Source organism: Ylistrum balloti, unplaced genomic scaffold (genome assembly GCF_031769215.1).
Source record: "Ylistrum balloti isolate Yb309-2 unplaced genomic scaffold, AGI_CSIRO_Ybal_v1 Utg370806, whole genome shotgun sequence".
NCBI lineage: Eukaryota > Metazoa > Mollusca > Bivalvia > Pectinida > Pectinidae > Ylistrum > Ylistrum balloti.
In genome coordinates this window covers 359702-372179 of record NW_026782467.1, presented here as the reverse complement: position 1 = coordinate 372179, position 12478 = coordinate 359702, and the positions used below count along the sequence as shown (strand labels likewise).

The window sequence follows — 12478 nt, the reverse complement described above, 5'->3', positions numbered from 1 at the left end:
CATAAAGTTGCTTAATTTGCATTTACCTAGTGTTTAATCTTTCTAGGAATTAATGCAGGGAATTAATTTGTAAGTCAATGATCAATTTTTTGTTGTTTGTATGCAAAATGATGCTTTCTGATTCATCAGTGTTTTCTTTGCATTGCCAAATGACAAAAAAAACAAAATAACAGGTTCCTCGGATTTCATAATGATTGAAGTAGACAGTGGTGGAAGTTGTTTATGAATTGATTTTCTGTTTACTGTTATACATACACCTAGTTTGTGGATCACTCTCAGTCAAGGATGTAAATAAAAGTGGATTACAACAACATAAAATATTTAGATTACATAAAATAATATTTTTTTACTTCAGGCTAAATGCAATATTACATCACCAAAAATAAAAAATTCTCTGTTTATGATTTGTGTCCAAGTTACAGGATGGATTTCAGTCTTGTTGATGTCTCTGATGCCAAAAATAATTTGTTAAATGATGAATAAGATGATAATCTAACAAACATCAGTAAAACGTTATCTGATGTATCGGGATTAGCTAGGAGTGTTCTTTAAATTTCCCTTCTCCCACTCACCACTGTCACAATTTGCTACCTCACTCTTTCCAACTAAAGATGTACATTGAGTACATGGTGAGCAGTGCAGTCCATTGGGCCTTGTATGGTATTTCTTTCACTTGAGTTAGCTATTTTGCCTAAAGTTACAAAAACACAAGCAAATTTTTTTGTAACTTTTGAACAACAGCTTACTAGAGTGAAAGAATAAGGATACTCTATACCACAACCACTGACTGTGTATTATATATGTGGTGACAGTAATGTTGTTAAACATTCTATATGACAGTAAGACACCAGGAGTGTCTGTGTTAAATGGTGGTCACATTAATGCTATCTGTATATGGTGAGTGAAGTTGTAATATTTACCTTGCATATGTAACCAGTAATTATACATACATACAAATCATCTACCTGTAGGTTCATTTCTATAAATAGCCATTATACTGGTCATAATATCTGATTAAATAATGCAAATTCTTCATACTTCACTCTGGACTTTGACATAAACCTACTGAATGCTGATCCTGAACTTGTTGACCATGTGTAGACACCCAGATGTATGCTAACCAGTACATGTCGTCTTGAGAATTTGTATACAAGCTTGACTTTTTCCTCAGTATTAACTAAACGCTATCTAATAGTTGCCAAAATATTTTCTGTAAAATCAGGAATTTTCCTGAGCATTATATTAAATTTGTGGGTACTCTTAATTCATGAACTTATGTGTCAAGGAAATAAAAATCAATTTAAATGTTGACATGGATTACAGTACTAGTGGATATTGTAAGTGAGATTCATTCATGAAATTAAGTGTCAAGGAAAATGTATATATCATGGAAAACCACAAAATTGTGATTTAAACAGGTTGTAATTATATCCATATATAGGACAGCAAACTTTTGAAAATTACATCAGTACAGTTTCCATGGCAAAATGATTGTTGATCATGTTTTGTGGGGGATTCGGTTAATTTAATGGACATAACAGGAACAAAATTGTATTTTTTCATGTAGCTTTCTAATATGGAGATCTGTCAAGTTTGAAATCAAGTACCTTTACATAGAATTATCTTATGTCTGTGGTCTTATGTGTACTGAAATTGAATGAACAACTTCTTCTTATGAGCTATTAGGCCAAGAGTAATGACATTTGAATTATAGCTTATGATTACTAGTGTTAATGGCTGTTACCATATCCTCTATTCTACACCTACAATGTGATTTGTATGAAGTTAAAAATTTGTAATTGTTTAGTGTCAAATTCCAAAACAAAGTAATAAAGAAAACAAATTCAGTATGACTTTGAGTGCCTAATTTTGGTTTTTTTTTTTTAAAAATTAGAAACAAGATCAAGCTGGGATGATAAATACAAAATTTATCACCTAAACCAGACACACACTTTCAGTAAATCAAATCCTTTATCTGGTATAACTATGAAAAGTGTACTCCTCTACTTTCCAGAAAAGACATTATACCATGTAACATTCCTGATATCATGCAGTTTTCTCAAATCTTTTGGACACTTTTCAATGAAGTAATGGGAAAGGATCAGTTATATAACCTGGCTATGATCCCTTTTCATTTCATCAAATAAATTTGTGTTTATACCTGAATCAACCCTTCTGTTTCTCATCAGTGATCCCAGATATTTGATAAAAAAGAAAATCCGAGATAGTTTCAGCAGGGGTAGGTCTGTTTATAACCGTATCACAGCAGAATAATATCCTGTATATAACCTTCTTTATCTCCTATAGCTTGATGTGAAACACTTTTAACCAATGTAATGAATGTTTAACATGTAAAATATGACATGATGTAGCTTCCTGAAGGTTGTCAGCGTCTCTAAGGCCAGGAAAGAATGTCCATAAGAGTGAAGGAGAGGATGGGGGAGTGGCTATACTGTCTCAATTCATCTACTTTATTTCGAAACAGGATTAACGATGGGAAGAAATTCATCATAGAAAATGGCTCTGTCTTGTTGACATTTTTACCTGTGTGAAAATCTGTCGGTTTAAATATGAATTCATTTCGGCTGGTGTTTAGAAAGTCGTGTATCATGTGTTTTTTCTCTCAATACTGACTGATAGGGCCCTATGATAGGCAGGTTTTAGCCATGAGCTATACTAAGTTGGGCCCATTCGGCTTCCTAAATGATTTTTGTTGTGTTAATGTATTTTAGACGACCAACACAGTACAAGTGGTGGCGGTAAAGCTGTGGATGTTTGTCTAGTATAATGGTGCCTATTATCTCCCTTTTGTGTGCCTTTCTTCAGGAGAAATGAAGTGCAATGAATGTTTAGAGAGCGTGGTTTTCATTTCAATCTGACAGCCAGTATCAATATTTTCCTAAGATCTGCCGGACACTTGTTACCTGTAGTGCTAGTATAATTCTAAGGCTACCTGGAAATAATGACAGGTGAAAATAAGAATTGGGTCAAAGGGATAAACTGACATGGTGGTGGATTTATAGAAAATTGTTAAGGTTTTGTTTATTATATATCCAGATAATGTTGTCCTGTCTGTAGGGCTGTACATTTTTTTGCCTGGTATAATGGAGCAGTAATTATTTTCATAATTGCACGGTGTTATGCTGATGTTCTGTGGTGATAAGACAGTGTATATGAGCCCAAAGCACACTGTTTTTGTATGGAAACCTACTGAAGCACGACTGATTTAAGCAGGACTATGATGATAATTGAAGGTAAAATGTCGATGCAGATATGCTGACAGATACTGTCAGTAACGTCCCTGGTGAAGGCACACACAAGGCTATAACGTTAGGCTTTGTCAATGTTTGTATGGGAAGCAGCATTTATATTGTGTCGTTGGTCCTGTGCCCATGCAGGTAGTTAATTAATCCAGCTGACCAGTGTCCAGTCGACAAGTGACCTGTACCTGACTGACCGCTACCTTTTGTGATAACTGGTGGACAGTTTGTGTGGTATATCTAGATATTATACAGGAGACTTAAAGGTGAGTTAAGATCTTAACCAGGTCTGTATTTTACGGCTACTCTCACGTGTAGTTAAAAGGAAATTTTACAAATATAATGGAGTCTGGAATTAATTGTTCTTCTTTTGAAAGATATTGTTGCATATATTTATTTAGGTTGTGGAGAACATTTAAATCAAGATTGAAAGTTAAAGAATTTTTTTCTTGAATTCTTTATCGGGGGAAAAAAGCTATTGTGTCTTAGTTGACATTAATAAAGGTATATTTACTGCTGACATTGGGGGTTATATCAGTGGTACAGTGTCTGAAGTCGTCAAATGGTAGCAGTTCTGGGAGTAGCAGTATTATATACAGATATCTGTAGTGTCGAGTAAGTAAATGTGTGTAGGGAGGATAAGTAAACGACACTGTACTGAGCTACAGGGGATCTGCTTGGAATCATCTTGGTTTATTAAACCACCATGTTACAGGGAATTTACTGAGTCAATTGAACACCTGGGCCAAAGGAATTTATCAGATTAATTGAATGTTTGGAGTATAAAGAGATCTTGGTACCACTGGTGGTCGGTGGTCGAGAAGTAAATAGAATGAGGATAAGGTAAATGAGGTTAATTGGAGACTTGATGAGGGGAATGAACAGATTGTTACTGTACAATTGATTTTATTGGTATGTCTGACATGGTCCTTGGATTTGTCATCTCAGCGTTCATATGACTTTGGTTTAAGTCAGATAAATGTCATTTGAATAGTTAATTCATTGACCGGAAGCATTTACAAAAGGATTTTTTTTTTTTTTTAAAAAAAGCTAGAATATTTCTAAATGCTAAATTCTTTTTTAAGAATTAAAAAAATAAAAAAAGATGTACTTGCTGAGAGCGAATCCTCCCTTATTCACATATATGTCAAGTTTATACCGATCTGACACTAGAGGCATGCGCAGTATAGACAATATATTGTTATTACATTACCTCGACCATGACAGAGTCACTAAGGACAAACAGATCATTAAGTTACCATGTCTGGTGCCTCGATGTTGATAGCTGCTCTGTTAAATAGAACCATAATTACATTTATCCGGAATTTTAATTACCCTTAGGGAAATTTGGCCTGACGACCAACATGATTAATAGTCTCATTTGTCTTACTGCCTCTACATCTACCTGTAGTTGTGTTGAATTCAGATATACCAAGTGTATTAATGAGATTTAAATAACCTACTGTATCATGAAATAATTATTTTCATTATAATTTTGATTGTTCATAAGATACGTTATGGCAGTTATTTGGTTAACTGTTTTCTGCATAACAACTCTGATGTCTTTTAGTTGTACAGCAAATTTGTTGTCTGTTGGTTATACAACAGATTTGTTGTCTGTTGACAGATTTATTGTCTATCAGTTATACAACAGATTTGTTGTCTCTCAGTTATACAACAGATTTGTTGTCTGTCAATTATACAACACATTTGTTGTCTGTCGGTTATACAACAGATTTATTGTCTGTCGGTTATACAACAGATTTATTGTCTATCAGTTATACAACACATTTGTTGTCTGTCAGTTATACAACAGATTTGTTGTCTGTTGACAGATTTATTGTCTATCAGTTATACAACAGATTTGTTGTCTCTCAGTTATACAACAGATTTGTTGTCTGTCAATTATACAACACATTTGTTGTCTGTCGGTTATACAACAGATTTATTGTCTATCAGTTATACAACAGATTTGTTGTCTGTCAGTTATACAACAGATTTGTTGTCTGTCAGTTATACAACAGATTTGTTGTCTGTTGGTTATACAACAGATTTGTTGTCTATCAGTTATACAACAGATTTGTTGTCTGGTTGGTTATACAACAGATTTGTTGTCTGTCAGTTATACAACAGATTTGTTGTCTGTTGGTTATACAACAGATTTGTTGTCTGTCAGTTATACAACAGATTTGTTGTCTGTTGGTTATACAACAGATTTGTTGTCTGGTTGGTTATACAACAGATTTGTTGTCTGGTTGGTTATACAACAGATTTGTTGTCTGTCAGTTATACAACAGATTTGTTGTCTGTTGGTTATACAACAGATTTGTTGTCTGATTTGTTGTCTGTCAGTTATACAACAGTTATACAACAGATTTGTTGTCTTTGGTCTATTATACAACAGATTTGTTGTCTGTTGGTTATACAACAGATTTGTTGTCTGTCAGTTATACAACAGATTTGTTGTCTGTTGGTTATACAACAGATTTGTTGTCTGTCAGTTATACAACAAATTTGTTGTCTGTTGGTTATACAACAGATTTGTTGTCTCTCAGTTATACAACAGATTTGTTGTCTGTCAATTATACAACAGATTTGTTGTCTGTCAGTTATACAACAGATTTGTTGTCTGTCAGTTATACAACAGATTTGTTGTCTGTCAGTTATACAACAGATTTGTTGTCTGTTGGTTATACAACAGATTTGTTGTCTGGTTGGTTATTTGTTGTCTGTCAGTTATACAACAGATTTGTTGTCTGTTGACAGATTTGTTGTCTGTCAGTTGTAGAACAAAGTTGTTGTCTGTCAGTTGTAGAACAAAGTTGTCCATTAGCTGTAAAACAAACTTGTTGTCAGGCAGCTGTAGAACAGACCATCATTTGTTTAATGTAAGTTGTGTAACAAAATGTGGTATATTATTTGAACGTCAGGTTTATTGATTTTATTATTTGTTTGATTTTTTGCTGTTCATAATAGACCTACCAGCAATCTGATTTTATGCTGGTTCTCAATTGATTTAATGTGGCTCTTTGTTATGTATGTACAGAAGGTTTTTCTGACAAATGATGTAGAGAGTTAAACAAAGGTCACCTTGGAGACAGATGTTGACCTGCACCAGGCTATGAGTTTTTTTTTACAATAGGTAGTTTTATTTTTCACATGCTGTCCATGCAGGAAAACCATGTCAATCAACCAGATCATCTCGGCTTTCTCTGGGGATTTAACAAAAATTGGGTTTTACTTCAAGTAAGGGTTGTTTATATCAGAGACTGGTCACACTATGTAAGGTTGTTACATGACAGTAGCTTTCTGATATTTCCTTAGGGAACAGTATTATTCCATGCATTGATTTGTTGTTAGTCAAGTTTTATTGTGATAAGATATGTAAAGTTCAAGAGGTCATGTAATACAAAAACACCATATGTTTGATACATAAGATATTTGATTTTAACAACTGTCTTTTGGACTGTCAATGAATACTAGACTGGACTGGACTGGACTGGACAGCAGATGTTGTGAAAAAGTTGTACGTCACGGACAAACACTAGAGATTTTGAAAGACTGTACATATCTTGTCACACAACAGAGAGTAGAGATTCTGAAAGGTTGAATGTAGGAAGTCACACAACAGACTGTAGAGATTCTGAAAGGTTGAATGTAGGAAGTCACACAACAGACTGTAGAGATTCTGAAAGGTTGAATGTAGGAAGTCACACAACAGACAGTAGAGATTCTGAAAGGTTGAATGTAGGAAGTCACACAACAGACAGTAGAGATTCTGAAAGGTTGAATGTAGGAAGTCACACAACAGACTGTAGAGATTCTGAAAGGTTGAATGTAGGAAGTCACACAACAGACAGTAGAGATTCTGAAAGGTTGAATGTAGGAAGTCACACAACAGACTGTAGAGATTCTGAAAGGTTGAATGTAGGAAGTCACACAACAGACAGTAGAGATTCTGAAAGGTTGAATGTAGGAAGTCACACAACAGACTGTAGAGATTCTGAAAGGTTGAATGTAGGAAGTCACACAACAGACAGTAGAGATTCTGAAAGGTTGAATGTAGGAAGTCACACAACAGACAGTAGAGATTCTGAAAGGTTGAATGTAGGAAGTCACACAACAGACAGTAGAGATTCTGAAAGACTATATGTATCTTGTTACAAAACAAACAGTAGAGATTCTGAAAGCCTGTATGTAGTAAGTGTGGACTTCTAGTTAAGTTACCACTTGTTTACAATACTGTATATTGGAATAACTTTTGTACTGTGTAACTTTTGTGAAAACACCAAAAATATACCTTTTGCATGTTTTGTTTTTGTGATTCTATTGTCTCAGAATTGAAAGGCCTCATTTGAAGACTGTGAATACATTATAATGTATAATATAACATAGTGTAGATTCTAACAACAACTGGAGATTTAACTGACCAGTCAAACTAGATAAAAAATTTACATACCAGCTAGTATTTATTTATTTTAGATGTATTACATGACTAGAAAGTGTTCAGGTGTCTGTAGGTACCTCAGCTCTATAGATGTTTTACACGACTAGAAAGTGTTCAGGTACCTGTAGGTACCTCAGCTCTGTAGATGTATTACACGACTAGAAAGTGTTCAGGTGTCTGTAGGTACCTCAGCTCTATAGATGTATTACACGACTACAAAGTGTACAGATACATGTAGGTACCTCAGCTCTATAGAGGTATTACACAACTAGAAAGTGTTCAGGTACATGTAGGTACCTCAGCTCTATAGAGGTATTACACGACTAGAAAGTGTTCAGGTGTCTGTAGGTACCTCAGCTCTATAGATGTATTACATGACTAGAAAGTGTACAGATACATGTAGGTACCTGAGCTCTATAGATGTATTCATGACTAGAAAGTGTTCAGGTGTCTGTAGGTACCTCAGCTCTATAGATGTTTTACACGACTAGAAAGTGTTCAGGTACCTGTAGGTACCTCAGCTCTATAGATGTATTACAGGTGTCTGTAGGTACCTCAGCTCTATTGATGTATTACAGGTGTCTGTAGGTACCTCAGCTCTATAGATGTATTACAGGTGTCTGTAGGTACCTCAGCTCTATAGATGTATTACAGGTGTCTGTAGGTACCTCAGCTCTATAGTTGTATTACTTGTGTGTTTACAATAAAAGGAAGAAAACATGCAAATTTGGAATTAGATACCTGTGAAAAAAATTCCTGATGTAAGGCATTCTGTGAAATATCACTGTCAGATCACTTTATACAATGTATCTGTAATAAAGGATAAAGGAAGTTAGACATTATATCCTTGTTAAGAAATGTCTTATATGTAAACATCAAATATTTCTAAGATATTTTCTTGGTATAGAATTTAGATTTAAAGATATTTTCTTGTAAAGACATGAACAGTATCTCTAAAGCCATCAATGTTCAGAGATTCTCACATATCTCTGTAGGTTATACTTGATCAAACTGATCCTCACTTCATCTGTGGATATCTCATCTAATTTCAGAAAATCATGTAATAATTTGGTAGTATTAAGCATTACAAGCCTTATCAGATAAATAGTGTAATTACATTAAATTTATCTCATAAACTTTCAAGTGAATTACATGAACATGCTGCATTTGTTATGAGAACATTCATGAAAGAAGTATGACACATTGTGGAAATTTGAACTCTGTCGCTCTAATGTCCAAAGTTACATAACCCAATGTTATAACACATTTTAGATTATGTTACAAGTCTAGTTAAAAGGGAACCTGCTAGCTTTTTAATCACAGCAAGAATTTGCTTCAGCTGCAGAAAAATCATTTCCATGGAAACATGAATAACCTGTACTAACGGCAAATATCGGCAAATTTGTTGTAGAACTACTCTCCAGCTGCTTAAGATATGATAAAAGACAATTTCAAATTTACTTGAGTAGACTTTAAAAATCAGATAAGAAAAATCGAAAAATTGGTCATGTGGCCATGAGCCTGGTAGCCTAGGTATTCGGAGGAGCCAAGGAAATACCAGCTCCTCAGTGGAAGCTCTAGGACTTTGATAACACAGCCATTAAGAGGGAACCACTGACTCGACCTGTTTTGGCCCCCAAGGTCTGAGTGCAAAAATATTACTGTTTACATGTCATTAAGGAGTTACGAGTGGCCTGTACAGGGCTCACACATGCTACCATCCATCTATGGAATCACATCTATTGTTAAAATCTCCAGTAAAAAGGGGCGCGGACCAGTGACCTCGGATAAATTTGACACCAATGTGCTGTAAACTGACCTAAGTGATTATAGTATTGAACCTGCAGGGATATTTGTACATGTGTTCGTGCTCTACTGCTGTTTGTTTCCACCGCGGTGAGTACTGGGAATTTGTTGAATGAGTTTGTGATTCTGAATGTGCCTTACTTGACATACGATGTAACCCCGTACCCTGGGATAAGGCTGTAGGATTTAGCATACCTGTACACACCTCTCAGAAGGCAACAGATGGGCCTGGTCACCTTTGACAGGTAAGGTTGGTCAGATGTGGAAAGTATGGACACTTGTAAGTGAATATTCTGTGGACATATATCTTCATAAGCTCATATTAGAGATCAAAATATTTTTAAAGAAAGAGTGCAAGCTTATGAAAAGACAGCTTGTGCCTTCTTTTTCCAAATATTTTATATCTAGTGTTGAAATTTTCATACCTTTATTCAAAATTATATACATGGTTGATCTGGAATGAATGTTTGGTCAGCTATAGATCAGCTTCAATGTTTGTGGCATAAAATCTGCTTCGCATCCAACCGATTTCTGAATCAAATGTTAGTCTTCCTCAGTCATTTGTCAGCTTCCCTGTTTCCTGGGTCAGAGGTCAGTTATTAGCCTCTCTGTTTCCTGGGTCAGAGGTCAGTTGTCAGCCTCTCTATTTCCTGGGTCAGAGGTCAGTTGTCAGCCTCTCTGTTTCCCCGGGTGAGAGGTTAACTTCGTGTATTGTTGAATAACAGGTCATTGTCTCTTTTCTTCCTAAATTGAAACTTGAATCAGAAGTCAGCACCACTACTTGGAAGATATTCTTAGGTCAGAGGTCACTCTCAGTTTTTTTTTTTTTTGGAGGTCATTCTATTTTCTTGGTCAGAGTTCAGTGTCCCTGTTTCTTGGGTTATAGGTCAGCATCCCTGTTTTCTTGGGTCAGAGGTCAGCCTCCCTAGTGTGTTTATGTGGTGATAGGTTTTGAGATAAGATAGACTTATCTGTTGTGTTTGGCCTCAGTGGTAGAGGTGCTGGCCATCTTCACATGGTATTTCCTGTCCCAATAGCACGTATCTGTAGGACTTGTATTTGTTATCGCCTCATTGTATTACAAACATACTTCATGTTTTGATATTGTAAAAATCTTATCTTCAAACTGAGGATGAATATTTTATTCAATTTCAGATGCAGATTAGTCAATATATTTTCATTTCCCCACTCTGTTCATTTCACTTTGGTTAAATTGTAGGACCTTTTACCATTAACAATAAGTCCTATTTATTTAGCAGTAGCAGTAGTAGTTTAGAAAAATGTTCAGGTCTTATTATTAACTATTCTATTATTGAAATGGCCATACCCGAGCAGGGTAATGTATTATTTTAACCTGTGATCCCAGAGGATCAGTGGATATATTTCCACAGATTTGTATACCAAGAATTATATATTATACTGTGCATCAGTTACATTTGAAATGAATTAGAGGTATATGTGAAGCTAGAGGACACTGACTTTAACCTTAGATTTTAGGGGCCTATAATATAGACTCGTCTGACTGGGAGCAGTCAGGTGGTTGGTGGGAAGGAAAACTCCACCAACTTTCTGATTTAAATGTCATCTTACAAACTTTTTACATTACCTGGCAATTTTGATGTTGTCAGCATGTTAAGTGCTGTGCAGGTCTTTCACAACCCCAGTACTTGAGATTTTAAGCCTGTATTTCTACGCAATATCATGCTTTCTATGTAAGAAACTGTGTAAAGTTTTCTAAAGAAAGAAGAAGCAGTGTGATTTCTGTACAAAACTTGTTTCTAGTCTACAAACCACAGACCTGTTTATCAATGTGTTGCTATAAAGTATGGGGATGTTGAGATATTTTTCACCTCGAGCTTCAATACTTTAAACATATATATATATATGTTGATAGGTATACTTAATTAAGATTATCCCACATTTAACCATAACCCTAGCGATGATTATAAAGTTGTATGTTTAACTGATAATGTTTATCATTAGGTCCATCCTTAGATATTACATTTTATGATGGTTACTGCTAGAGATAAGCACTTCCTGTATATATACCTGTGTACAGTCACCTCCTTTAACAAGCCTGGTGCACATTGTATCAGCTCTTTATAAAATTGATACCTCTGTCACAGGGTTTACTACAGGTACTGTAGGATCAGTTGGTGTGCTTGGCCAACATGTCAGTAAAACTGATGACTTGCCTGTCATCTCTAAAGACCTGACAATTTTACTGATGTATTACTATAGCTAAAGCAGACATATTACCAACAATTTATGTTATAGATATTATTTACAATACATGTCGGATGTTTTGATTACAACACATGCTCATGATGTACATGTATATCCCAACAAATTTGAGTTACTTAAGTTACAGGTGGGTTTTTTTCTCTCTGAAAATATAAGGCACATGTATATCAGTTAGAGGCATGTGATAAGTAAACAGTGAAATGTGAGGCTGCGGCTGTTTGACACGACCAGATGAGAGTATATCAGTGAGACTGTACTTGGGGTACATACATACTTCCGGGACCACCCAGGCATGTTAAGGTTTACTTCATACTGTACCTCAGATTCTAATTTGAATGTAAATTAAAAACAAATCTCATCAATTTAGGAGTTGGTGTAGATCAGTGATAGGATGGGTTCCTGCTGTTTGTATTTTTTTTTTTGTCAACTATATACTGTATCTCAATCATCCTAGTCTACCCAGCTGTAGAAATAGGTACTGGCATGATGGAAGGATTGTTAGTGAGGGTGTTTAACAAGCTAGAAAAAGAGCAGAATAGTACATCCCATGTGTAAGTGGAACTTTACCACAGCATATTTTAAGATTTTCATTTATTTTTATCATAGTTGTTTCTTCTCTGGTGCTGAAAGAGTACTTATGAATAATCCAAAGAAAATTAGATTTGTTATAATGAACCAGATAAGATCAGATTAAAATGCTCGGGGGGGGGGGGGGGGGGGG

The 12478-nt window shown here is 35.2% G+C and overlaps 1 protein-coding gene across 1 annotated transcript in view; it reads left to right on the top strand.

Moving 5' to 3' along the window:
- Window positions 1–12478, top strand: part of LOC132558643 (adhesion G protein-coupled receptor A3-like) — a 96281-nt gene that overhangs the window by 69848 nt on the left and 13955 nt on the right. The gene's annotated exons all lie outside the window — the stretch shown is intronic.